At 42.0% G+C, this 27,453-nt stretch overlaps 1 long non-coding RNA gene across 1 annotated transcript; it reads right to left on the bottom strand.

Moving 5' to 3' along the window:
• Positions 1-489: 489 nt before the first annotated feature.
• Positions 490-22,850, bottom strand: LOC138064731 (uncharacterized). Its single transcript, XR_011137977.1, has 4 exons — positions 22,563-22,850; positions 21,892-22,114; positions 17,278-17,426; positions 490-5,192 (listed from the first exon to the last, which is right to left on the bottom strand). It is a non-coding gene; the product is annotated as an uncharacterized lncRNA (long non-coding RNA).
• Between the last annotated feature and the right edge of the window lie 4,603 nt (positions 22,851-27,453).

Below are 27,453 nucleotides of genomic sequence, written 5' to 3'. Positions count from 1 at the left end.
CTATACACTCTGCATTTTGTATTGTCAAGGTGCTAGTCCAACAGATATGTACAGAAGTAAATTTTTATGGCAAAGTCATAAGGGACATCAAGAATAAGCAAAAAGCGTCTTAAAAGAATAGCTCAGGCTTCTGCTAAATTTGTCTGCTAGAAATCTGCTCAGTCACCCTAACAAAAATGTTTCAAACCTTTTTGTGGCCATTTGAGGAATTCTAACACATTGAATATGAAATGCCATGTGCAATTCCATTTCTGAGAGCATCATGTTGCTTCAGGTTATCTGAGGATAACAAACATCTCATCATATGATGCTACATAAAGTGACACAAGAAGCCCTCATCTCACTGCACAAAAAGCATAAAGACAAACATTTCTTGCTGTTTATTTGTTTGTTTTTAAAGTGAAAAGCAATAGTTTCCTATGATGACTTGAAACAATTTGTCTCTGTGTATGAATTCTTCCTTCTCTCTTCCTTACCCCTCAACTCGTAACTGTTTCTCTACCAAAATGAGCAGAAGCAGGTAGCCTGTTTCAGGCACCGTGAATATCTGGTGCAGGCAAGATTAAACAGAATTTTCACAAATTAAAGCTGAAGTATGTGAAAAACATAAGGCAAAACATAAGCTATCCATTTCAAGTCAGGTATTCCTTTATTACAACGGACACCAATTGCTTGAGGTAATGATATTAATCGTCAACATGCTGATGTCACCATTATAAGATATTATTATGCATTACATTTGCTATACATCACAACTGTGCATTCTACTTTACAGACAAACCAAAGATATTGTCCCTATCTTGGGGAACTTACAATCCTGGGAAGGGTGGGGAAGGTCCTGCTAAAAATTATTTCCAGATGAAGAGCCTAAAGAGTCGTGTATCAGGCAGCCTGCAAAACAGGGTTTGTAGGACTGGGCCCTAGGACGTACTTGGATGTGAAATGATAATAAATAAGAAATCTTTTGTTTGTTCTGTTAAAACCTCACAGTCTTTGAGATCTTCCTCTTTTTTTAAAGTTTCTGTGGCTGAAGAGAAGAGCAGAGAATTGTTTATTGGTTTGGTTGATGAACTGCATGTTTATAGGGAGACTTAGCGGAAGAGGTGGGGAAACAGCAGATGGAAGATATGACCTGGAATGATAGGGAACGTGATCAGCAGAGCAACCGAAGGGGTAACGCTGAGGTGGGCAGAGTGGATAGACTGATTGGCATGGAGGGATGAAAAGTGACAAGGAGACAGAAGCTATGTATTGCAGGCTTTGAATGAGACATGAAATTAGAATTCGATTTAAAAAATTAAAGGAAGGTACAGACAGGAGGTGAAAAGGGCCTGGCCACAGACAGAGCATGTGCTTCTAAGTGATTCAGATGGAAAGACTGGAGGGTGATAAAGCAAGAGGCCTGGTATCTGTAGATTGTCAAAATGAAGGAAAGAAGTAGTAAGGCCTTGGGGCTGGGGGAATAAAAGTAATAACAAGAATGGAAAGGAATCAGCAGGTCCCAGAGATCATGTGGAAAAGGAGGATAATAAGGCCAATGTAACTACCTGTAGCTACACCAGAGAGGAAAGGCCCGACCTAGTGTCCACTGAATTCTCTTGCTGACGTCAATGCGTGCAGGACCAAATCCACATTATAAAGGGAGAGAAGAACCAGGAACAGGTCATGCAATAAAAGGGAAAAGAGCTTAAAAAGACCACTATAGCCCTCAAGTCTGCTGACAGCGTGGTCTGAGATGAAGAGGATAAAGAGGATAGGGATTTCTTGCTACCCAAATGCAAGTCACAGCACAGGTTAGGCACAGAGGCTATTCAATGACTGAAGGTAATTAAATGTAGATGTGAGATTCATAAAAGGCAAGATACTAGAAAGAGGCCTTCTCAGCTGGTCAGTAGGAGGGGAAAGACATAATTCAGAGCTGGACATTTCTTGCCACTCATACCTGATTTTAGAGTGGAGGGCCTAAATACAATCAGTCTTTCAGGCAATATCAGAAGAAAGGGAAGAGAGAACTGCTACCGTTTTGCCCCTTACCCTGCAGCCCCATTGCTACAGCCCTGCAGGAGTAAGGATGAGGGAGCTACAGAGTGGGGATTTCATGTAATCTCCCTTATTGCTTTCTGAAATGTGTTAACAAAAAAGTAGTTAGCAGAGACCAAACGACCCCACAGACAAAAGTAGAAACATTTTAGTACTAGCATTCTGAAGGAATATTCATGCGATTATTTGAGGCAGCCGGATTTACTACAGGTCTTCTCTGATTTTAAATTGTCTGCTGTTGGACTAAGATATACGATACAAATTAAAAATTCAGTGAAATGTTCTACCATACTTCAAAATCAGCAGCATCTGGGGATATCAATGTTGATGATAGCCAGAATAGAAATTCACTCTCAGCCTATTGACATAAGCTCCTCAGGGAATAGGATTTTCAAATGTTTTGCATACAGACACCAAACCAGCACGCAGAATTAACAATCAAAAGAAACCACTATGATGTTGAACAGTTCCTTCACTTCTGCGTTCCTAAGGCATTATGATACTGACTTCCTTTGTAAACTGTTGTGAGATTATTTCCTACAGAGGAAAGCAGACATGTAAATGATTTTTATTATTATTATATTGATGAGAAATGGAGCACTGTCTTTGTTTCCTAGAGAGGAGAATCATTACTCAAGAGGACAATCCTGTTTCTTTCAGAAGACTTTGCAAATGTTTAGTTAGCAATTTAAATTTATCATTTGTCTCTGAGGAAGGTGAATGTGGGTACCTTGCAACAATGAAAATAATCAGTCACAAATCAAGTTTATGAATGACCCCCTTTCCAGTTCATAAATCCCTGTCTTGTCCCCTATCCCCCCCCCAGCTTTATGCAAAGGGTCAAGCATGGTGTAATTCATATCCTGTGCCATAAATCTCACTAGACCACAAGAGGGAGCATCTTTTAGAGGTGCAGGCAACCAGGGAAAGATAAAAAACTACAATTAACAAAAATAGCCACACAGGAGATCTTCAATCTCACAATAAAATAAGCAAAAAGTGGCACTCTCCCAGCCAACTGGGTGTTATTTCAGGTTTTGTAGAGTACAACCAGCAGGTTCAGCCTTCATGATAAACTGGACAACAGGCAGATATTTGCTCTTCACAAAGTATTCTATTCAACAGATATTCCTGTGTTCATTTCCAAATGTTTTTAAAGGTTAACCGTAACGTGTTCTGCATTAAAGTTACAGCCTTAACACCTCAAGCCTGCTAAGCCAAAGGTCATTCATCTTGAAAAGACTGACTTCTTCAGAGAACAATGGCAGGTCAAGTCAATATTATAAAACACAATTGACAGACAAAGGATTCAGCCTGTAAGCTTCTAAGCCACCCACAATAATTCCAACACCTTCTGTAACATTTGTACTTCAAGGCTGGTTTTCCTTCTTTTTTAGAAAACTATTGCTATCCCCTTCCCTGACTTTCTCTAACCTTGGGAAGGATTCTGTTCATATAAGCAGACTGCTGTGAGTTGACGTCTATTGCAATGGATTTGACCTCTCTCAGGAGCCATTAACATAGAATGCTGAATTTTCTGCATCACATGAGTCTGCATGTCCAAACAAACCACCAGTCCCCTCACTCTGCTGAGCAATCATACACTGAAGTAACATGTCCGTGTCAGGCGGGTGTTTTGAGGTATCTTAGGGCCACACACTCATCTAGTAGAAGCAAATATGGGTCTGCCCCCCTCTCTCTGCTGGTGCAGACACTTCTGGTGGGACTGAATGACAACACATTGCAGTTTTTGCAATTTTTTGTAAATCACTGCTTAGTCCTCATCAGTGAACAGGTTTCAGTGGGAATTTCCCCTCTTTCTGGACTTCAAATGGAAGCTTTCCTTAGAACAGATCACCTCATCCCCAGAAACGTTTTTCTCCTTGAATTCTCACAAAACACAGTGAACAGTCTGGAGGACATTTGTTTGCTTAAATGCCATATCAGTGTGCCCATGAACAGTAAGACCACATGTATGACTGATCTTCCTGGCTGCCACACAGCTGTAAGCCTGATGTTGCGCTCGAGTTCGGTCTCCTAATTGCCTACATGCACCCGTATATCAGCACGCAAGGGGGCGCTACTTTGGCCTGTGCTCTCTGACCCCATTGGCAAAAGTCACCTGCGTGGGATGAGAGCCTGGTGTACACTGGAGTCCCACCCTTCCATGCAGGTCGAACACAGCTGGCACACCTGAAAGAAGCCCTAAAGCCTGGTCAGTATTGCTGCAACTGAACCGCTGTGATTCAGCTGAAGAATTCAAGTTCATATCAGGTACTACACCTAACTGAGTCCAAAGTCTCACTTATAATTTCTTGGAGCTGCTGCGATGAATTCACGGAGTCAGAGGAACAAGGGGTAAGATGATGAAAGAACGCAGATCAGACATTGGGGCTTAGGCTCCCTTTGGGATCCTCGTTCCCAAAGCAGGCATTCCTGCTTCTGCTACCAACCAGGGGAAGAGTTAGGTTCTCTAGAAGAGAAAAGAGGGGACTTCCCTTCCCTTAGGTGTGAAATGCTAAGGACAGCAATGCCTTAGGCATTCAGGTGCATGAATCCCAGCCATGCCTCGCTGAGGTTCTCAGCTGTGACCCTCCTTTTGGAAGTAGGCAAGCTAGGCCTCATTGCTATGAAGTGTAGAAGAAGGCCTTTCCCTGTGCCCTGCTCACGCACAATCATACTTAGCCCAGTGTTCCTGAGAGCAAGAACTTACCTGAGGACAGAGAAAAACAGTTATCAAATTCTCTTTAAGCAATATTAAACCCTTTGTATAAATAATTAAATGTTTGCTGAGCCAGACAGGAGAACGGGAAGTGTGAGAGAGTGATTCTCCAGCCTGCTGATTAGTGTGCTCATCTGGGATGTGGGCAAGTCAGGTCCAAACCACTACTGTAATGAGTAGTTAATTATTCATACAAAACAGAACAGCTTCTACAGGAGAGAGAGTGCAATTATCCAACAGATTGGCTGTAGATTTCCTCTCCTGGGATATGGAAGAGCTGAGTTCAAGTCCCCACTCCAAATCAGGGTGAGAGAGGTTTTGAGAATAATCTGTTACGTCACAGGTGAGTGCTGACAGGGAGCACACAGGTACAGATAGATACTTCTGGTAAACTCCTCCTAATTCTCCTCCCATTGGTGTGACTTCTCTCCTACAATGAAAATTCATATATCATGGTGAGACTTCTTTGTTTTATAAGTATAAATTGTACATTAAGAAAATCATTTAGATTTCCTTTACAGCAGTGAAAAATGCAGCAAGAGAGACGTTTTCTGAAAGCAATTCTTCTCATTAATAAAAAATCAGTGAGCTGATTTGCTTTCCAGAAGTTTTCTCTCTCCTATGACTGTAAAGGAGCCTAGATGTACAGTTTGGATGCAGATATATGTTTGAGAGATACCTAAAGTCAGCTGAAAGGAGACCCTCTCAGGGTTACTTAATGCACTTTGCATCAGGGTGCAGCCGGTCATACAGCAGTGGGAGTGCCCTGACACACAGGGTTACGCTACAGTGGCAGAGCCTCCGTGGGGCTGTGGGGACCCTGGGTCCTGCTAAATGGTACATGCTCTTCTTGCAGTACTCTCACCACTACACAACTAAAATTGTTCCTTCCTCTTTGCTCTTTTACTTCTTGTGCTTTTAAAACCGTGTTTGAAATACACATTGCACTAGCTGTTGCTTTTTCAAGGACTCGTACCTAGAACTAGAAAATACCGCTAGCCTGGAAAAAACTGCATAATTGAGCAGTACACATTTTATTTTTGTTTTTATCAGCCTATGAAGTCAAAACAATGGGAGATCCTAATTTATATGGCAATGCCAGTTGTTGGAAGGGCATAGTCCCTCCTTAGTGCTCATACTAAAAACTCCACTAGAATCAGTGAGTGACAGTGTGCATGTCCCACTGACATAAACAGGGATGAGATCCACCCAATATGCTTGTGACAGCTCTCTTAGTGAGATTAGCTCAATGTCCTCCAGATGGGGAAGCCACAAGTGAGTGGAATGAAATTTTTTTCTAGGTTGTTTTCAAGTTAACCAAGTAATAAAGTTGCATGACTCTGTAGTCTGCATCATGTCTTTAAATGCGGTATTTGAATATCATTGCCGTCCAGCAGCATATGGAGCAGGAGTTGCTCCTTGCCATAAAGTTTCCTAGGGAAGCAAGCCAGGGAGAGTATTTCGGCAGGAAAGCTTCTGTCCAGTAATGTCATCCAGGTGTGGAGGTATTGCAGGGTGGGAATCAGGGGAACAGCTTGAGTCCCACCAGCAGCAATGTGGGTGCAGGAGCTGGGTCAGAAAACACTAGGTTCAGGTTGTTCCCTTGCCTGACTTCCAAGAGACATTGCAGATGTAGCTAGAGGGACTAATGGCAAGGAGTACAGAAGCTACTTTGGCATCTAAAATGATACTTAGGAAGAATTTAGGTATTTAAATCCAAGAAAATAATCCAGGAAGTTCACACTCCAGTAGCTGCCAAGTCTGTTTGGGCTTTGAGTAATTGAACACAACTTATCTATCCTAAAATGTCCATGTTGTAGGAGGCAATATGCACTGGATCTTGTAGTTCTGTTATACAGTGGCTGTGCACACTATGTACTCCTGCAGTAGAGGTTAAAGCTACTTTCTGTCACCTCTCAGCAGCAGATATGAGAGCTGGGCCTCTCTCTTCATAGGCTGCACATGAGTATTTTATTCTCTGCTCTAATATACAAACTCATACTCTACCAAATGATAGTGGGCAGCTTTGATGGCCGTATTTTAAAGAGAAAGAGCCTGGCTCAGTTAGGCAGACAAAGACTCTGAATCCCAAGAAAGTGCTACACCCCAAAGAGGAGCAGAAGCATGGACATAGCTAGGCTTCACACTTTATGCCGCTGACCTCTCTGTAACAACCTCCTCCATGTGCATGTCATTGTGGCTGAGCTTCCTGAGCTGCCTTGTCCTTTTCAAGATGCTGAACCTAGGCTTTTGTTTTGAGTCTCTGATTCCCTCCGGGTGGGCAGTGGTGTGCTTCACTTCCAGGAACGATGAAGGAATCAACTTGCCTGTGGTGATTTCTCTTTGGCCATGCCATAGGTAAAAGCATGGGGTGAATCTACATCTTCTGATCCTGAAGCCTGTTCTTGGGATTCCACACAGCAAGCACACACCCTCCCTCACTGACATAGGAAGGGACATTAGAGCAACTTACTTTCCTTCTTTCTGTATATTTTTTTCTTCATAAATTGTAAAAGCAGTGGAAATACATAAACATTCAGGAAACCATTTGCAACTTTCCTTAGCCTACAATTTTTATGAACACTACTACATATTTTTTGTGGCAATAAATAGCTAATGTGAAAATGAACTACAAAATATATATATCAGGCTATAGGAACTTGCTTTATAAAATTAGTACAGATCTCTTTTCCTATAATAAAACTGAATACATTTAATCATCAGTGTGATTACAGGGCAATTCTATTTCTCTTCCACATCATGTGATTTCATTTTAGATTTGAACAATAAACATGTAGCGTTTGTCTGTTTTTTAATAGATACCATATTGCGTATCCATTCTGTTAGTTGCATAACTTTATTTAAGATTCCTCATTTCTACATGGTTCTCAATTTTTAGGTTTCTTCTTCAAGGGAATTGCTACTCATTGGTGGCAATCACATTAGTTTCAGCTCAGGGCTGATATCCAGCTGAAGTTGTCCAAGCAAGTAGCCTCTGAATGCCTCTGAAAGCCTCTGAAAGCACCCCTGTATAAATGAATGATCTGTTCTTACGTGAAATGCACTTAGCTGAAATGGTGCGTGGCGTGACATTATTATTATTACACTACGTAGTCCAAAGCTTTTCACTCCATTCTGCCAAAAGCAGGGAAGATGCTTTCTGCAGACCCTGCTTTTGGCAGGATCTGTCAGTGTGCGTCACCCCAAAACACTGGTCCCCAAGTACCACTGAATAACTTTTGCCCAGAATATCTTGCCAGTTTGCAAGGGCGATTTCTTTACTGAATTCTTCCTGCTGTTACTCTTAAAGCTTGATACCTGAAGTTGTACCCATGTACCATATTTAATCTTTGCTTCTCAGGGCTTCCTCTAACAGGTGCTAGTGAAGTCAAACCCAGCAAAGGGAATGTTATTCTCATCTTCCACTTGGTGTGCAATAGAGGAGAATAGTTCTAGCATTAGGTGTATATATATATATATTGCATAATTATTTCTTTTCTGGAAGCATGAAAAAGTAACTGTCAAATGTTTTCCCATAACATCTATATTGCTCATCCTTCTGAGCACAAAATCTACTTTGGTTTGTTTCAGTTTATGGTTATGTCTGTACTTGACCTTACATGAATCAGCTGTTATTTCAGCTGGTTTTGTCCTAGGCTTTTTGCTTGTTTGCTGATCAATAATACAGTCAAGTTCCAACTGTAACATGACAACATATGCCTGGTAGTTTCATTACTACTAATTCTTAACACTTTCCAATATCTGATTTCATCTGTGAGCGTGCCAAACTTTTGCAGAAACCTTGCACTTAGTTGAATATCACTGTCAGTGGATGTAATAAAAAGCATTACATTTCTCTTAGTTACTTATTACTTTTCCAAAGCATTTAAGATTTTTTTGGATCTTTAGTTTAGCTCAAAATACAGAAGTTAAAAACCATTCTTTGCTGTATGTTCTATATTTGATGTGGCATCTAGATTGCTGTATTTCCTTTATCTATTTCATACTGGTTTCCATGCTTTCCTGGAAAAACACAATTTTTCATAAATAACCATGTATACACATTCCATCAGAGAGTGAAGTATTGCTTAGAGCCATGCCTGAAGTTATTCAATCAGCCACAGCAAAGAAATTAAGCAATGAAATTTATTTCACTTCTGGCACCACACTAAGAGACACACTCAAAAAGACATTTGCAAGAAATAACAGCAGCTTTATTGAATCTACTAAGTTATGTGCAATTCTGCAAATGCTAGTAGATGATGCCATTTACAATAATAAATAATTATGCACTTGCACAGCCTACACCAATGCAGATATCTGGAACTCACAGGACTACTTTTTCTTTCTTGCGTAAGACTGAGATGTTTCTGGCTGCTTGCTCAGATTATTAAAAAAAGATACAGATTAAATAAAAATGAAGTTGAAACTGGCAAGTGGAAATAACCGCCCCTCCCCTGAAGGGGGTAGATTGGTAAATAAGTTTTCATCTGCTCAGCATTAGTGCTATTTTTAACCAAATATTAATCTTTAGACGACAATATCTACCCTGCACTGCAAAGTGACTGAGGCTAAGTTCAGCAGTCAGCTACACTGTTTATCTGAAGAAACCCTCTTGGCCAGCTTCAGGGCCATCCAACTGGTTTACTCAGGGAAATCCTCAGGTGTGCAGCAAGCATTAAACATGCTCAGGGACATGCCCTCCTGTCCTGTGGATGAGCCCCAGAAATCTCTGACTGGCTAGCCACCTCCCTGTGTCCCACCTACCCACGTGGCTCTGCCATGACCTGGAGGAGCAGAAAGCCACTTACCACACGTGCCCATGGTGTTTGGTAGGAGCCTGAATTCACTCTTTGCTCACATTGTCTACTAGGACACTGTGGGGACAAAGAGCAGGATCTGGGAATGCTTCATGCCTTTTCCAGTCTGTTCAGCTCAGACAGGAGCAGGCAGGGCCAACCAAGACCCACATAGGAAGAGAAACATGACCTTTGCTTTCTGGATCTGCCTCTTCTCCACCTTCACTATCAGAACCCCTGGATTTATTTTGTTGCACATTTATTATGAACAAAATTATATTTCCTACTGTATGCACAATTTCCAAATAAATGTATTATCATTTTCCTAGGGTAGAGCATAATAACAGAAAGCCAAGATGGAGTTCTCTGTCATGTGCCCTGAGCTCTGCAACTTCATCTGTACACACACATACATACACACACACACATTCTCCCTAGAGGCCACCAAACACAGTCTGGCACTAAAGAAAAACAGGAGATCCACCTATACCACGGGCATGAAAGCACTGGTCAATGCAAAACACATTAGCAGTGATTCAGTCTCCAAAACCACAAATAATGTAGCGACTTCTACCTCTGTCAAAACTTTAAGCCCAGTTGAGTCATTGGAAATAGCACAGAGTGCTGTGACTAGAGAAACAATACAAGATATTTTAAAACTAATTGTATTATTTCATTAGTGTCAAAATTAGATGAAAAGAACTTCAAGCTGAAAAAACAAACATATAAAATTTGAAAAGTTTAGAATTACTATGATAGTATGTTAAGATCCCATCATTAACTCCACGACTGACACTTTTTTCCACACAGTCTACCCAAATCCAGAGGAATATTTTGATGAAAGACTCAGAAGATCTGACCACAATGACTAAGATCTAGATCTCCGAAAGGTAAGGCTCACATCCACACAGAACAGATAACTTAATTCAGCAAAGGATTTATAAAACCCAGCACAACAAATAATCATGTCCACATCCCTCCTTGCTTCTGGCCCTACATGCAGATGTTGAAAGTAGTGAAAAACAATGAAAAATGTAAAAGCATAAATGATAATAAATGTAAAATCTCATAGGATCCCATTCACCATGCTGCTTTGCATCATCTGAATAACACCAGGCTCTATAAACTAGTGCTCCTAGTGAGAAGGGTCTGTATTTGAAATAAATACAACATTGCTATAATTATGTTTTCCAATCTAAATGAAGAAGTCAAAAAGACAAGTTTTTATCACACATTGGTAACCAAAAAATAAAACAGAGTATTACTCACTCCTTATTAGAGTATTACTCTATTATTGGATTATTACTCATTTATTATTAGCCTATTATTAGAAATGCTGAAGCCAGGTGACAAGGCTGTTTAGCAGGCAATGGAAAACTGAAATTAGTTTGCTTAATATTTTCCGTCATCTTCATTCAGCATCAAGATATCTGAATTTGTTCTTCACTGAACCTTTCTCCTCTGAACCTTTCTCCTCAAAAGTTTCTTCAGGTGTTACAATGACATTTTGTGCAGAGAACTTAGCAGGCCTTTAATGCAAAGGCAAAATAAAAGGCTTATGCATTCCATGCAGCCAGTTATCACAAATGACAATATTTCTGATTTACTGGAAATAATGCACTGCTGAAGTGAAAAAACAAAGGCTACCTGCTAACCTTGGTTGCATATATGGCTAAAGAAGAATTCAGGCTTGGTCTAGCATGAGTCCAGAAAAATAACAAAAGGGTATGGGAGGAGAGGAGGAGTGATCCAAAGCATTAATGTCTAGGCAGAATGAATGGCCTTAATTAAAGATTTCTCTAAAACTTTTCATGAAGAAATATACTGGGCTAAATAGGCCTTGCATGGACAAAACTCACTGGCTTCAGCAACTGCCTCTTAATATAAACCATTTCCACACATGGACCTTTATCTATACATCTGTGTTTTTAATACCTTGCTATTTGCACTTAGATTCCTTAAGGCAAAACTCTGCTTTTGGTTACAAAGGGGAAGCTCAGTAGCTTTTCTCTGTACTAACATTAGTAAAGTGGAGAGTAAAATTTGGCCTGAAACTCAGAAATAATTTTTATACGTATTTTTACTGGTGTATTAACAAAGTATTACAAATACCCTGCCAGCAGTCAGGTAAGGGATATTTTCAAAATTCCTGTGGAGAGAACAAGGATACAAAGCCTGTTCTGAAAGTCATTATTTCCAGCACTGCAACCAATTTCACGGCTGATAACACAAACATCTACCAGCAGATAAGCAAAGAAAATATGCCTGTGTGATTAACTACAGCTCTGATCTAGTGTATGTGAATGAGTTGCACTTTTCCCTTCTCTTAACTTTAGAGCTACTTAGCAATCCTGCTCCAGTTGGATTCAACAAGTTTTTACTAGCTTTAGTGTGAGCAGGTTTTGTATGCAACTAAGCATTTCAGAAGACAGGATGTCAGAAATTATGTCTGAAGATCCAGCAGGAGACCACACAACATTTCAGACAAAATATATTTTTCGCATGTTCCTAATCTGGAATAAGCAAGTTTCTAAAACCATAAAGGTTCTGGTGCTCATACACTGTAACCATATCGCTTCAGTCACTTCTAACACAATGCAAAAATTGAGTTTATGAATATTTCCTTACGGTCTTCTCTAGTTTTCTCTTGAAGAATTTCAACAATATCACATATAATATTTCATTTTAAATTAACCAGTAAATCTAACTTAAAATTGTAGAGTCTACATAGAGGTATATAACATTTGCTTCCTAAACAAAATTGTCTTCAGTTCTATTAATTTCTATCAAAACTCCATCAGATCGTGCAGAAAAGAACCATCAACAAAACTGTGGAAATCACAATAGAAAAAAAGTAAACAGCTTTGTAAATCCAATCTAAGAACATCTGGCAGAGAATGGGAGGATATTTATCTGAAAAAAACTATTCTAGTTTAAGTTCAACAGCAATATCTTCGGAGAATTTCTGGTTCCTTATTATCTCCAGTTTGGATTTTCCATAAAGCTGAGATTGTCCCTACATAAAGCTGAGATTGTCCCTACTGAAAAAGAACAACCCCTTCCCAAAAAAAACAAAAACCCAGAAAACCCAGAAAACCCATGCTACATCCCCCCACTTACATTCCTTTGGCCAAGGATAGCAGTAAAAGAGCTGACCAATATATTTCGTGCAAATAGTACCATTCTCTGCACATACAAACTGGACTGTGTATAGATAGCACCCACTGAGGAAAACATACTATGTGTGTATGAGCCTCTGCTGGATGAAACTATGTTAAGGATTTGTTGTCTTTTAAAGCTTACCTTTTGGAAAGTATGTAAGCAATGTTTGGAGGACTAAGGCTAATTATTCCTAACGTAGAGTCAGCTATGCCAGCAAACTATTTTCTGCTGACAGAGGCTGTTTTGGTCATGAAGGTTAAAATATACAATATTGTTAAAAGTGCCTGTTAGTGGTTTAAATTGCATCCAACAGCTCATTGTCAGAGATGTAGCTTTACCAGTACTCTTGTCTGCTCATTTGTGGTCACTATAATCCTCTAAAATTGCTTCCCCAGCACACACTTCCTATCAGCAAGTTACTACTGGTGACCCACTCTAAGGAAAGCATGACATTTCAGGAACACTTTCCTCATGCAGAGCAGAGAGCTTCCTGCTGCTGCTGTTTGCTGCAGCAATACACTGCTAAACGAGGAAGAAAAGCAGGAAACAACCCTATGTGAAGGAGCTGATGGAACAGACTCCAATAAGCAGGTCATGAGCAACTCTCATAAACGTCCATCATACAGGAAGTACACTGGGAATAAAAGTAATTGACTAGATGATGTTTACCTACATTCTCGTGAATTTAGGCCTAAGTTAGACTTTCTGACCATAATTATGAATGCAACATATACAAACATAGCTTGCCTTTTTGAACTTTAAAGCACAAATAGTAGGATATTGACTGTACACAATCATTTTGACCAACACCACATACGCTATTGAGTGAAAGGAAGTGAGTCAGAGCAGCTCAGAAAAGTTTGGGGCAGAAGGGGTGTTAAGTGTGCTATACCCAGCTGAAACAGGAGAAGGAGACCAGAAAGGCAGAAGAGCAGACAAGAACTCAACCCCACTGCAACCAAGCCTTTCAGAGAACTATTTCCATCTTTTAAAAACCATCTCCCAACTTCAACGAGAGTGAACGATCATAGGCCTCTTGCTGTGTTTTACCCCAAAGACAGCATCTCTCAACACTGCAAGCCCATCTTCCCCAAGACTTTTAGGCAATTAACTTTTGGTGGGACTTGGTTATCTAGGCACCTTTGTAGCAGGTTGCCTCTCAGGACAGTACAGCAGTATTGGTTCACTTCTGATGCCAAGAGAGGAGTGCTGCCTGCTGAATCTCTAACTCGCCAACTGCTTACTGCAACCCAGTAACTCTTCGCTGGGAACTTTTCCCAGTCACGCACTGCCCTGCACTGAATGCCATTAGAGTTGAGCCTAGCAAGGTCACAGTCTGGAGGAGTGTTTGTCTCTTTCCCTGCCCAGTGTAATCGCTGTCTTTCTGAGTTATCGCAAGAACCATGGCAATATGTACTAAAAGGATCATCAAAAGTTAACAGTACATTTGATATATTTAGACACCTTACCAGTGGCAAGGTATAAAAATGATAAGTATAATTTTCTCGGGTGACATTTATTGTATGCCACACTTAGAGAGACTTTTTACCTACAGTAGATTGCTCACAGTAGAATGCTCTCCATTTGCTCTCCTTGTTGAGCACAATTTTACAAAGTTTAAAAAAAAAAAGTCTAAAGACTACTGTTTCTGTCTTCACGGTGAAGTAAAATTCACTGTCTATGTTTCCTATAAATATTTCCAGTTAATGTAATCAATCATATGGAGACTCAGAGATACATTTGATTCTGGGAGTGAGAGTGAAAAATATAATTAGCTGCCCCAGATAACAGTTTAAACAGATGGGTAGGAGAGCAATGCGTCTAATGGGCCTTTTTTTGACCCAGGGGAGGTGGGCAATCGCTTTTGCTGGCTGGACACAGCATTGAGGGCATCTGGGAGATGAGTCTGTGATAAATGGGTTTAGGTAGTATGTCAAACAACCATATTTGCACACAGGCCTTTTGTGGTCATTCCCTGAACAGAATCACAGTGGCCACTGATTGTTGTGAGATGGATCTAAAGTTCTGCCAATAACATATCGATGTGTGAAATGTTTCCTTAATTCTCAAATAAATGGTGCACACCGTTTCCTCTAAATAGAGGTATAGGTGTCACCTTCCTCCTCTCTCTTTTCTGTGCTTTCTGCTCCTCCCTTTGTTCCAGTTGCATTACCATTTTTTAGAGGATCCCTTGTCATTTCATGGATGAATTTCAAAAGTTTGCATGATTTCTGTATCTTGAGTCTTAAATTTTGGTACTTTTTCAAAGGAAAAAGACCATGGTCCAGGCAACATTAAAAGCTATCTGGCACTCAGAATTTTTATTTTACATGTTGTAGCGAGGCTTTGAATTTTGTTTCCATAGAATTATAAAAAAAATACTTTAAATGCCCTGAAAATCAGATATGTAAAAATATTTACATAACAATGATGGTTTTAAAAATACACTTGAAATTTCAAAATATTTTATTGATTCAGAATTCTGTTATGACTGTTCTTCTAACATTTTCTTTATTTTGGTTTATTTTGCTTTGCTTCTTTTTTTTGCTTTATTTTTCTTTGTTTTGCTTTATTTCATGCTTGTCATATTTTTATAGAATAATAATCAAAATATTCTATTTTACTGTATTTTTAAATACATTAGGGCAGCTGCTACTTAACACAGATTGAACCATCCTATTTTATCTTTAGATCAAAGTGTCTTCAATTTATGCAGTAATGGTAAATTTGGACACTGATATTTTCATATATAGAGCAAGAAGTTAAGTATCCAGTGCACTAACAGGAGAAACAGCTGTTTTCAATAGCTTTGAATCCTTTTCTTTACAACACCAACAACTAACACAGCAACATCTGTAAGCTGAGAATGCCTGCAACAGTCTGCTTTCTCAGTTCTAATATACAGCACATCATCACTGCAGCTGACCATAAATGACTTGAAGTTCAGCAATTATTTCTGAAGACGTGCTCAACCATTTCTAACATCAATTGCATTTAAAATGCTGACATCTGCTAAAATAGTTCTAATAGAATGGAGATAAAAGAACAAAGTTAATCATATGAATTATTTGTTGTGATTATTCATTCAGTGAGCTATATCTTGGGGTTTCTTTGACATGCTTCTACAAAAACATTTGTTGGACACTGAAGACAAGGGCTGAAGATTTAAATAGAATCATTGTGAATCATTTCCTACCATCTACCAGGAAAAGTTTTGCCTTCTAGATCCTTTAGGTCAACTGGCACTCGTTTTGCAATCTTGAAACTACCATTATCAGTGCACTAGGGCATTTCTTTCTGGATTACAGACTATTAGAATAGGGTAAGTGTTCTCTCATCTTGAGATAAATTAAACATGACACACAAACATGACAGATAGGCATCTTAGTTAAAATTCAAGCACACAAAGATTTCTTTTTTCTATTAACTATGGCTTTGTTCTCATATCACTCTTTACTGTATCGAGTGAAAGTGCTCAAAATGCCTAATTCATTGAAAAGATTTGTCCAAACTCAACTGAAGACAAACATATCATGCTTTATGGCTTCAGCTAGGAGCCTACAGAGGAAAAAGAAGGTATTTCCCCCTAATGCATTCTACAGAATATATATTTTGTTTGTGAGGCTTTTTTTTTCCGTTTGTTTCAAAGGTTGGCCACAGCTAGAAGCTGGAGTAGATTCTGGGCTGGTGCTACCAAGTAGCCCAGAGAATCCTTTTTCTTTGTGCTGCTTTCAGTCATATTTCAACGGTATGCCACAAATTAAATTGATGGGACTATTTCAGATCCAGAGTAAATTATCCTCAGGTTAAATTAGCAGGCGCAGGAGGACTCTATCCCTTGCTTTTCTGCAGGGAGTATGGATTGGAGGTTTGCTTATGAAAGCCAAAGCTCACATTATGGCCTGTAACAGGCCTCCCAGCCCTATGCGCTAACCTTTAGGCTGCAGTGAGTAGCATCCCCCATCCTACAAGTTGTATACCAGAATCTTTAGGGAACCAAGAACTACCACACATATACCACTTACTTCGGTGCTTCAGAGGAGGGGAAAACAGAGAGCACTTGAAGTATGGCAAAGATTGCTGAGGGCCCACTGCCCCACTGGAAGGCATGGCTAGGCTGTATATGAAGGTGCATCACAGGATGACCTGGTGCTATTAGCCTCTTCAGCCCTTGCTGTCCTGCACATCACAGGAGATTTGGGAAGGCCAGCCACTTCCTTAGCTAGTCACTGACCAAGAGGCATGGGAGCTGCGCTACTTTCTTGCAGCCTGCATACAGCTTGTGAGTCCACAGATTGGTCGCTCTGCTAGAAAGGCATCTGTTTCCAAGGGGTCTCTCAGTGTCTTTTTAGGCTATGTTATAACCTGAGAAACTCTGACATCTGTCACTTCTTCCCCTGTTTCCATCTAAGTTCTTATTTTTGTGGATATGGAGGACGTGGTGCAGACATCATCGTGATTTCAAAGCTGTACCAGCATAATTGCATATAACAATGAAATTATTTCTTTGCCTATACCCAGCTAGCTGCACAAGCTAACAAAATCTGCCCTCACCTGCTCTCATTCAGGTGTCCAGTCGACCACTTAGTCAGCGCTAGCTGGTGTGTACCCAAGCAAGGCACTCCATTCCGCTCTCACAGATTGCACGGAAAAAGTGTACGGGTGTATTTTGAAGCTGTCATGCTGGGGGAGAGAAAGGCATACTGCCAAAACAAAAAGTAATGGTGGAAATTAAATGTGAGAATTCAGATGAGCATTTCAATAAATATTAAGCCCATTCAAAAAAAACAAAAAGAAAAATGTCTCCTACAGTCCTGGTGATTTTAGATTAAACGTGTTTGTCATCCTCACAGCTTTTTTAAAAGGAAAAGGCTGATATTGCTGGCAAATACTGCATAGATTAGAATGTGTCTCTTTTTAAGAAGGTAAAGACCCTCCTGGTGACAAAACTTTCATAGCATCAGCCAACAAATAAGATGCCTTTAAAGGGCTTGTGCCCCCGTTTGTGTCCGTCTGCCTGTGTATGGCCAGTAGAGACAGCATGTTTCGAGCTGAAAGGAAGATCATGAATTAATACGAGTTCTGCAGTTGTATGTATAGGAGCACCTGGGGGATCAGCCTATGCAAGTATCGCATTCGGGGTAAAAGCAGGCTTTGGGGAAGATCTGTAACTTTGAGATGGGAAATGTGCATTCTTTAGGCTGTGCCTGGAGGAAGATATTTTATTTTTAAGGACTGTGTATCTAGAGGCAGTTGAAAATAAGTATTACTTAAAACAGAGCAACAAGAGAATAATTAGGGAAACAATTGATAAAAATAATAATAGAACTAATTTAATGGGTTTAATTGAGCTATGTGTAAGAGACACTAAGGAAAAGATTCTGTACTAAGATTCTCTTCTGAAAAGGATTTGGGAAGTAGAATAGTAAAAATGAGTTAATCGAAGCTTCTGCCTCTGCAAAGCATATCTGATTCTGCACACATTATTCTGCATATTAGCAAGATGTCCCATGGGCAGTATGCCAGAATAAACTCAGTGCCCAACAAAATATCAGCAAAGGATCTCGTAGCCCCTGAGTGATAATGTCTGAGCCCCTTGCCAGTTGTGTATCTGAATTTGCTTTTGCCTGTATTTTTTCAACATCATTAAACTCTACTGGCGAACATTTATTTTCCTTGTAGTATTGGCATGTTATCGATTTTTGTAATTTCTCCTCTATGGCTTGTGACACCTGCTACAGGCTGAAGTCTTTTTGCTTTTGGGTCTCTTAAGCCAGAAAAAAACGGACTGCTATAGAAGTCCTTTCTTAAGCGATTGCAGATTTCCATGAGCTGATTTTATTTTTTAATCTGACTACAAGCAGTATCAACCTATGCTCAAACATTAGTATCTTCCCTGGCAAAACTTTTGTTAAACAAGTGATAACATTCCAAAAACTTACCTTTTACTTCAAAAAATAACCTTCTTATTAAAAAACAGATGTGACTTGGAAAACATAATTCACTTATAACTAAAAAAGATTGAATGTTTCGCAATTAGATTCCAGATACAAATGAAACTGTCTCTACAACACCATATATTTAGTACTTGACAAAACACATATGATATTCCCACTGTTTTTTATTCTTTGATCATAATAAATATTGAAAACAATTACAGGAACCAATACGAATATTCACAAGTAGTATATAGAAAAATAAGGACTGTGGGATTTGGCCCACAGAATGCTTTCACATACTAGATCCCCTTTGTTCCTAATGAGCAACAACCAAAGTCAAATTCTACATGGTCTAGTTATCGCTTTGAAGAATAAAGCATTTGTTGACCTATGACAAAGAATAATGCAACGGCAGGGCCTGGACTATATAGCTATGTGCATGTGATCAGATAGCCAATCTGCATGAGAAGAGAAAATAGTTACAGTGATGTCAGTTTCTGTTTCTTAAGATTTGGACAGACAGACACATGTTGGAACTCTTTGTGGTTTGGTTAATCAGATTCTGCAGCCAGTGGTGATTCTGTGATATGTGCTGCTTCTCTCTGAAATGTCTGGATAGGAAATACAGATGTGGCCTCCTTGCTCTAGGGAACAAAGACTCTTTTGCTGAATCTGGAGAGTGAGAGGTAAAATGCTGGAAGCACTGGAGCAAATGGGATGGAGATGCATAAACGAGGGCGTATGAATAAGTCATTTATTTTTATGTCATAACTTTTGGCCAGAGACTGCTAGAGCCAAAACTCTTGCATATATCGAGCCCACAGAAGCCACTGAGCCAGAGTACCTTTCTGATCACAAGAACCTCATAAGGTCCATCAGCATATTAGATGCTGTGGGTCTCTCTCCTTCGGTGGAAGAGACCTAGCCTTGGGTGCTAGTTTGTGTTATGCTGACCATAGCTGCAGCTGTGTGCTGCAGCTGTCTCTGGACTGATACAGGTATTGCTGTTAGAGCACATTTCCAGCATATGTTTGTTGCGTCTAATGGTTGCTTCTCACTGAATATATAGATTTAAAGGTCTTTGGGGCTGAAACCATCTTTTTAATTTTATAAATTGGACCCATGCTATTTTATGTGGTAAACATTCTAACTGTTTGGGGCTTGTACATATTACTGAAGTAGCAATGATTAATGAAACAGCCTTGGCCCCAGACAACTCTTTAGACTTGCCAAATATATATAAAGCCACTCTACTCTATACACTCCAACTGTTGGTTTCTTTCATCCTATGTAAGCTATAAAATCCAAATTTTTTCCATTATTGCAACTGTTCGCTTCTATGGAGAGTATATACTCTGCAAACATACTTTCCTGACAAGCTTTGCAGCAGTTTACTGACAATTCAGGTACTTCACCAAGGAAGAAAAGATCCTGTACAATGTATAAACTCTATGGAGACCCTGCACAGCTTGTGAATTCTCTAGGCTCCCTTGCAGAACACTCCAACATTCAAAACAATTAGGACAAGTAAAGCTATAATTACTCTTCCCAGCTTCTCCACAGTATTCAAAGACCCAGTCAACAGTAAGAACTGAATAAGCCAAAATGTGCACTTTGGAATTTCTGTTGCTGCTGAGATACTGTTTAACGAAAACAAACAGAAACCCTTACCAATTTTCAACTTTCAAAATGTATTTCCCAATTACTAACAAACTTCCCACTAAATCATCTGCTGGCAGGAAACCTCCATAATACAATACAAGTTGAATGGTTTTGTAGCAACTGAATCCCCCAAAACTTTCAGTTTAATCACAGTATTTTAATCATTATAGCTCAATCTTTTGAATTGAAAAAATGATTACATGTTAGCCTGCTGGCAAACACTTGCAGGCATTAAAAAGGGTGGAGTTCAAGGTCTTGGAGATTTCTGTTACAAATATAAATGACATCCGTTCAGGCTTGGATCAAGAGCTGGGAACCCAAGGCACACCAGCAAAGTGCTCTAAGATGAATAATTTTTCCTCGTAGGTAAAGAGTTTAAACAAAGGACTTCAAAAGCATGGAGCATTACTAGACAGAAAAAGTAAACATAATAAAATATCAAACTGAAAAACTAACAATCAAAGTAGCAAGACTACCAGCCCTCAGTATACATTTGCCAGATTCCTGAACCCAGTCCTCCTCCTGCAGCTGGGCGTGCCTGCTGAGACAGCTGGCTATATTGCGTCCATAGTTCATTGTCCAGGCTTACAGCAATCCAGCTCCTGGTCAGGCTGCTCTGTTCTCTCTAAGACATTTTCCAGGTGTTTTTCTATCAAGGCATCAAAGTGAACATACTGGGGCTAGGAAGGGAGACCCATGCATTCAGTGCTGTTCACGGCGGAAGAGCCGTCCTCAAACTGCAGGTTCCCTCTGCTCACACACAGCCTGCTGCCAGCTTCCACTGCCTCTGCCCTGCTGCCGTTTGCCTGTCACCATACTGCCCTTGCTTCCGCTGTCTCTTCCTTACCACTGCAGGGTACCATATTGGAGAGGGTGATCTTTGACTACGGGCAGCTCTAACAAACTTCTTCTATCCACATGTTTCCAGGTTTGATGTCAATGTTTTATTTCTCTCAACATGAAACCTGAATGTCATTTTAATAAGAATGTCACAAAGTGTTATATGACTTCTGTATAAACAAGCCTTGGCCCATACAAACACCTGCCAACAGATAGCAACACAGAATTCAAAACAGAGCTAAATGCTTTTCTTTTCCCTGTTTGGCAGCTTCCTGCAATGGATGACACACTCTTGTAAGCATTTCTCTTGAAGTAAATTATCTTTCTAATAGAAAACATTTATTTCCTCTTCTACTTCCTGCTATAATCTAAACTAGCCTTCCATAATCAAAATCAGATCCATGTACATTGTCCTGAAACTGTCTCTGAACAAATGCACGCTCATTTGTAAAATCCAGGATGGACTGGTGCATCCCAGGCTCAAGAGCTGGGGGACATATAAAGTTAAGTTACGCATACAGGCTTTTCCAAAGTTCCCATTCTGAGACAGTGGAAGAGAAAGCACATGACCAAATGTGATTCAAATGTAATAATTATGATGACTCTTTAGTGACATGAGTCATTCCAGAGTCCAGGACACAAACTTTGGACAGAGGGAAAAGAAACAAACTCAAGGATTAACTGGCTCCTGTTTAAAGAAATCTCATCAAAATTTCTTAAATATTACCTGTCTTTTCTTATGCACATGAACACACATCCACGGCTGGATTCACATAGCCTGTCACTCTTCTGTGAGACCTCCTTCCTTTCTCTTCTCATCTCTTCTCTTTTCTCTTCTCCTTTCCTTTCCTCTTCTCTTCTCTTCTTTTCTCTTTTCTTTTCTCTTTCAGTAAGGGTGAATTACTGAAGAAAGAACATTGAAGTCTGGGTCCTTGGATTGCTATGCAACCCTGCAAAAGCAAGAAACAGAGATTTATCATGAGATGATTTATCACTAGAACAGGATTTATCATGAAGCATCATGAGTGTTTATATAATTATCCTCTGTGGGATTAAGAAAATTTTCTTCTGGCTTCCCCGTAGTTCTCCAGCCAATATTGCTTATCACCCATGTGTGCGTGAGTGTGTAGCTCAGGGGGGATTTTTTGTTTCCCTTCTCCCACTCCTGCCAGTAATTACCAACAGATATTACTAGGGAATGAGGAGGAGGGAGAGCTCTAAAGGGGCCTACCACCAATTCAATAGTGCTTTGATTTAACAGCTCCAAGTCCTTTGAAAACATTTTGCCAAGAAAAGCTTGCCATCAACACGTATAATCTCTTATCAGAGGCCATTGAAAGCCTGGGCTCCGAGGTTAATTCTCCCATCGCAACGAGTTTCAATCAGTTCAAAACTCACATCGAGATGAAAGCCACGAAGCCTTCTCGCCCGGTTTGTCCTGCAAAACCCACTGAGATCAACCGACTGGCGAGGATTAGGGCATGCTCATCTGCTGGCTCTCCAGCAGGACGGGCAGGCTCAAAAGAAAAACAATAATTAGGGATAATTGCTTGTGTCCAAACACAGGCATTAAAGCCCCTTTCCCCTTTGGTACTTTGTGAGCTGGAATGAAAAAGACACCCCCTGTTTTGACAGCTGGGCAGGCGAGCAGAACTGGTGACAGATGAAGTGAGACGTCCCCAGCCATCAGCGGCGCAGCGGGGCGGGCCCGGGCGGGCCGCGCCGGGGCCGCCTCACGCCCGCCCCTCGCAGGCGGAGCCCGTCGCACCGCCCCAAAATGGCCGCCCCGCCCCGAAATGGCCGCGCCCTGGGGCGGACCCCGCCCCGGCGTCACGCACCACCTCGGGGGCGGGGGCGGGGGCTGTTGGCCCAACGGCGGAAAAGGCCGTCAGCGCGGACGGGGAGCCCGGCGGCGCTGCTGTCCCGGCGCCCGGGAGGAATTGAAATACCCGTGGCGGGGAAGGTTGCCCTATAAAGGGGCCTGCGTCCCTTCCGGCTTCGCCGCCGTGTACACGGAGAGCGCTGGGGCTTGCGGGGCGGCAGGGAGCCCCGGGCTGTGACAGGGCAATAAAGGAGCGAAAGGAGGCAGATATCCTACACGGCGCTGGGGGGCGAAAGGGCCGGGGCTGCTCGCGCCTGCTGTTGCCATACGGAGGCTGTAAAGCGGGAGTTAACAAACGGCAAGCGCGCTGCGAGGCGCGGCGGTGGGCAGGGGGGCGAGCGGCAGTAAACCCCGACGAGAGGCAGTTCCCATCGCTGTCCCGAGCGGAGGCCACTAACGCAGAGGCGCGGACGTAGACATGGCGCGGCCCCGGGAGGCCGCAGCACCGCCGCGCCGGGAGCCTGCCGCCGGGGTCGGGGGGCACGGCGCTCCGCGGGGGGCGGCCCCGCCGCCGGGCAGGGCCGGCTGGTCCGGGGGCTGCCGGCTGGCCGGGCGCTGGGCGGCCGCGGCGGGAGGCGAAGCCGGGCGGGGGGCTGACCTCGCGTCAAGTGTCTCTGCGCGCGAGGGGGACGGCAGGTCCCGCCGCGCGCCCGGCCGCGCTGCGACGGGGAGCCGCTCCGGACGGACGGAGCCTGCCCAAGGTAGAGGCCACTGGGGCTTTTCCGCCGCAGGCTGGGCCCCGCTCGGCCTCGGAAGTGCGGCGGGTGGCCGCGGGCGGCGGCGGGGCGGGGCGGCCGGCGGGGTGGCCGCGGCCGCCGGCGCGGGGCGCGCAGCCGGAGCCGGCGCAGCCGGGGGCCGGGGCGGCTGGCGCGGGCCGCGGGGAACCGGGGCTCGGGGCTCCTGTCTGCGAGCGTGACGTTTCGTGTGCGCTTAAGCGACAAATGCAAATCAGATGGGAAGAGTAAAGCGCTTCAAAACAACTGACTAAAATTACACTCTTGAGCTGTAATGTATACAACGGCATGAGTGATTAATTAGGGGAACCCACATCCGACAAGGAAGATTTTTGAAAGGAATCTTGGAAAAGGCTGCAAATACAGCTGGGATCCAGATTAATGTACTTATCTAATAAAGCTCTTCCCGGTCTCTCGCCTGGTCCCGTCTCCCTCTCCTGCCTCACGCTGGGGCAGGCTTTGCCCGAGAGCTCGCTGCTCGGACGAGCTAAACCTTTTAGCGAAAGATGGTGCTTGTATGTTAATAGTCGATCTGATCGTATTAAGGCGTTGGATGTGAGAAGAGCCCGAACAGGCAATTGGTTTCGCATGCGTTGCTTTTGCCTTTGGGAAGTAAAGCAAGGCAATAATCTCTCCGCCAAAACTGGACATGGGAATGGGACTATTTCCTCCAGAAGAAGAAAGTAACATAGCGAGTATGTTTTATAAACGAGATCTTTAGCACTGTGATCACTACCGTGGACGTGGCGCCTGCTACCATCAATCGACATGTATTTTTGGCACTCTTCTAAGTTGGGTGGTGCGATATTACTGCGGACTAAACTATAATCGAGATTATCACACAAACTCGTCTGATGAGTAGTGAATAAAACGAGACACTAAAAATTATAATATGTCTAATTCCAGAAGAGCAGACTCCACCGTTAAAGCCCACTTATGTGAAAAAAAAATGTTTACATCTCTAAAATCCCAGATACCCAGAAGCTGATTGACTTCCGAGTACGCCAAGGAATAAAATGTATGGGAGTATTTTAATTTCTCAATCTTCTTTTAGAGAAGCATGGCGATTTTACAAATGATAGCAGCTTTCTTCCCATTTATCCTGGAAGTAATCATTTTAAACAGCTAATCTATACCTATCCATATGAAGAGAATATATTATATATATATATATAATTTTAATATGTGTGCATATATGCATATATACACACACATTTAGGATATAAAACAATTACAGTTCCATAGCTCCAAAATATAGAGCAACTGAATTACCCGCATAAATTCCCCGATTTCTTCCAAGCTGAGGAAAGAGCAGCACTAGGCTGGGCAAGCTGCGTATTTCCTCTTCATTTGGCTACGTGATTCACGCCAGGAGCGCCGCCATGCACAAATCAGGACTGCACCTAGTAAATTCTGCAAGGCGAAGAGGACACGGTATCTCACATACACTGTAGTGCCAGCGAGACCTCCTCGGGGTTATTTTTCTTTTCTTTTCTTTTCTTTTTGTCCACAATTGTACAAAACTAACGAGTGGTAGTTTGAATGGAGAAACGTTAAATGAGTACATCGCAATATAAAATACAAGACCAATCCCACCGGGAGCGTTGGAGCACGTCCCTGTACTTTCTCAAGGCGGCTGGAAATATCTTTGCAGCTTTTTCCTATGACTAAATCTTCTGCTACCGGACGAGAAAACTGAACAATTATTAAACGGAGCAATAATTAGTTTTAAAGTATCTCTAAATTAGTTCAAACGCAAGCAACACCTCTTTAAGAGCCCCGGGGTTCCCCAGCATCTAACAGGTTGTCATTTAAATGCGGTATGTGTGGGTGTGTGGGTGTGTGGTGCATGGTTTCTTTTTTCTTTTCCCTAAGGGTAAAATCTTGACAGATGTTTCGCACGAGAATCATTCGCGTAATTTTACGGAGGAAAGTTGACAATGTATCGGCGATATTTCCTATTCCAAATGCCCGATGTAGCCTCACCAGCACGATGGCATAAGAGAATCCCTTCAGTTCAATCCCTAATCCATCTTCCAGCTCCACGGCAAAACCCCAGTGCTTTTGCTCCCCACTTTCATTTCTTTTGATTAGACAAGTTTTGACAAGCTGCAGGACCCTGATAGAGACCCTGCCCTGCCTCCTGGGACTCGGGGACGTCTACTGAAATCTTTTATTGTTATTTCGCTATACCTGAGGTATTCTGTGTTGCTAGACAGATGTATTTCATCGGTAGTAGTCATAATATTAGTGGCTGTAATAATAACAACAACAACAACAACCGTCGGTGCTTTGCTAACCTTCATAGTTCGTTCTGAAAAGTTCCTAGAGTCTAAATATCATAGTTGTGGAAAACCTAAGAGGAAATAATGTGCTCAACTACCTTTCTCCAGATACTCCTGGAGAACCTCTACCTAATGCAGCATCAGACGCAAAACATTAAATGTTTAACTGCGGTGCGGATGGCAATCTAAAGTCTGAAGGAGAGGCATAGGACTCGTCAGTGTCTCCTCCAACGTAATCTGCGATAACGAGTGCGAGAACAGTGCAGATTTGTTTCTTCTACTCCTCTTTCCCTAAAAAGCCCCTAGATCAATCACTGAGAAATTGAAAGCGAGGGGGAAATACCACGTACGCTGAGATAAGAATTGCCTTGATTATACTGTGTGGTCATAATTCTCTTCCCATCTTGTGTTACGTGTTGCAAGTATGAATAGGGGAAGTGTCCGTTAAAAACAAATTTTAAACTGGTACTTTTAGATTTTCTTTTAAATGAGGTTACTTAGTCTTTGACGACAACAGCGTGACAGCCTACCCGATCCGACGCCTGCACACATTTGGTTGCAAATATGCGAATAGGAAATGTAGGCTGGCCGCATCATCAGCGTCCAGGAGATTTTATTCTATATGTTACACTCTGAGGTTTACGTTTCTGTTTGCCTAATATAATTTTTGCCAGACCATTTTCTTCCAATTTAAGCCAGAGACGCCTATCACTGTGAGAATTAGCTTGTGTCAGATTTTAGGTGGAAAACGGAGTTTGACAATGCCACAGTCGAACATTTCAACAGCCATTTATCACTAAAGAGAGCAGCTTCCAAAGTTATATACCTTGTACTACAGTTCATAAACTTGATTTATGATGAAATAGATTTTACTGCTCCGGCCCTCCCAGCTGGCATGAATTTGACTGCAACATGTGGGACTTACAGTAAGCGAAAACTGCATTATATCGAAAGCTTCCTCTGTGTACGTGTTCCCAGTCAACAGGTAATGGAAAGCTCAGTCTTACAAAGACATACACATATTTAGAAGCAGATTTTCACGGTCAGATGGCGCAAATGAGGTGCCCCGCTCCTTAGCTCTGCGATCTGCCCGGTGCCGCAAAGGGCCCCCCCCGGGCTCTGCAGGAGCAGGAGGAGCCCAGCCTGGGCGCTGGCTTCCCGGCTCCGGGGCTGGAGCAGGCAGCCGCGGACGATGCAGAGGGAGCAGCAGAAACGAAGGAAACCCCAGGGGAGTCGGAAAGGCGATTTTACGCCTTCCACTTTCGGGTGTGCACATGCGGCAGGGGCGGCGGCTGAAGGGGAAAATGCGGGGGGCTGCTGAATTTTAAGGAGCAAATGTTTTCCTCAGCGTCGGTGATTGTCACGGCGGAAGCACAGGGCTGCAGGTC

This window comes from Struthio camelus, chromosome Z (assembly GCF_040807025.1).
Source record: "Struthio camelus isolate bStrCam1 chromosome Z, bStrCam1.hap1, whole genome shotgun sequence".
Classification (NCBI taxonomy): domain Eukaryota; kingdom Metazoa; phylum Chordata; class Aves; order Struthioniformes; family Struthionidae; genus Struthio; species Struthio camelus.
Note: the sequence above shows the minus strand (reverse complement) of the source record. Positions and strands in the feature narration are given on the sequence as shown.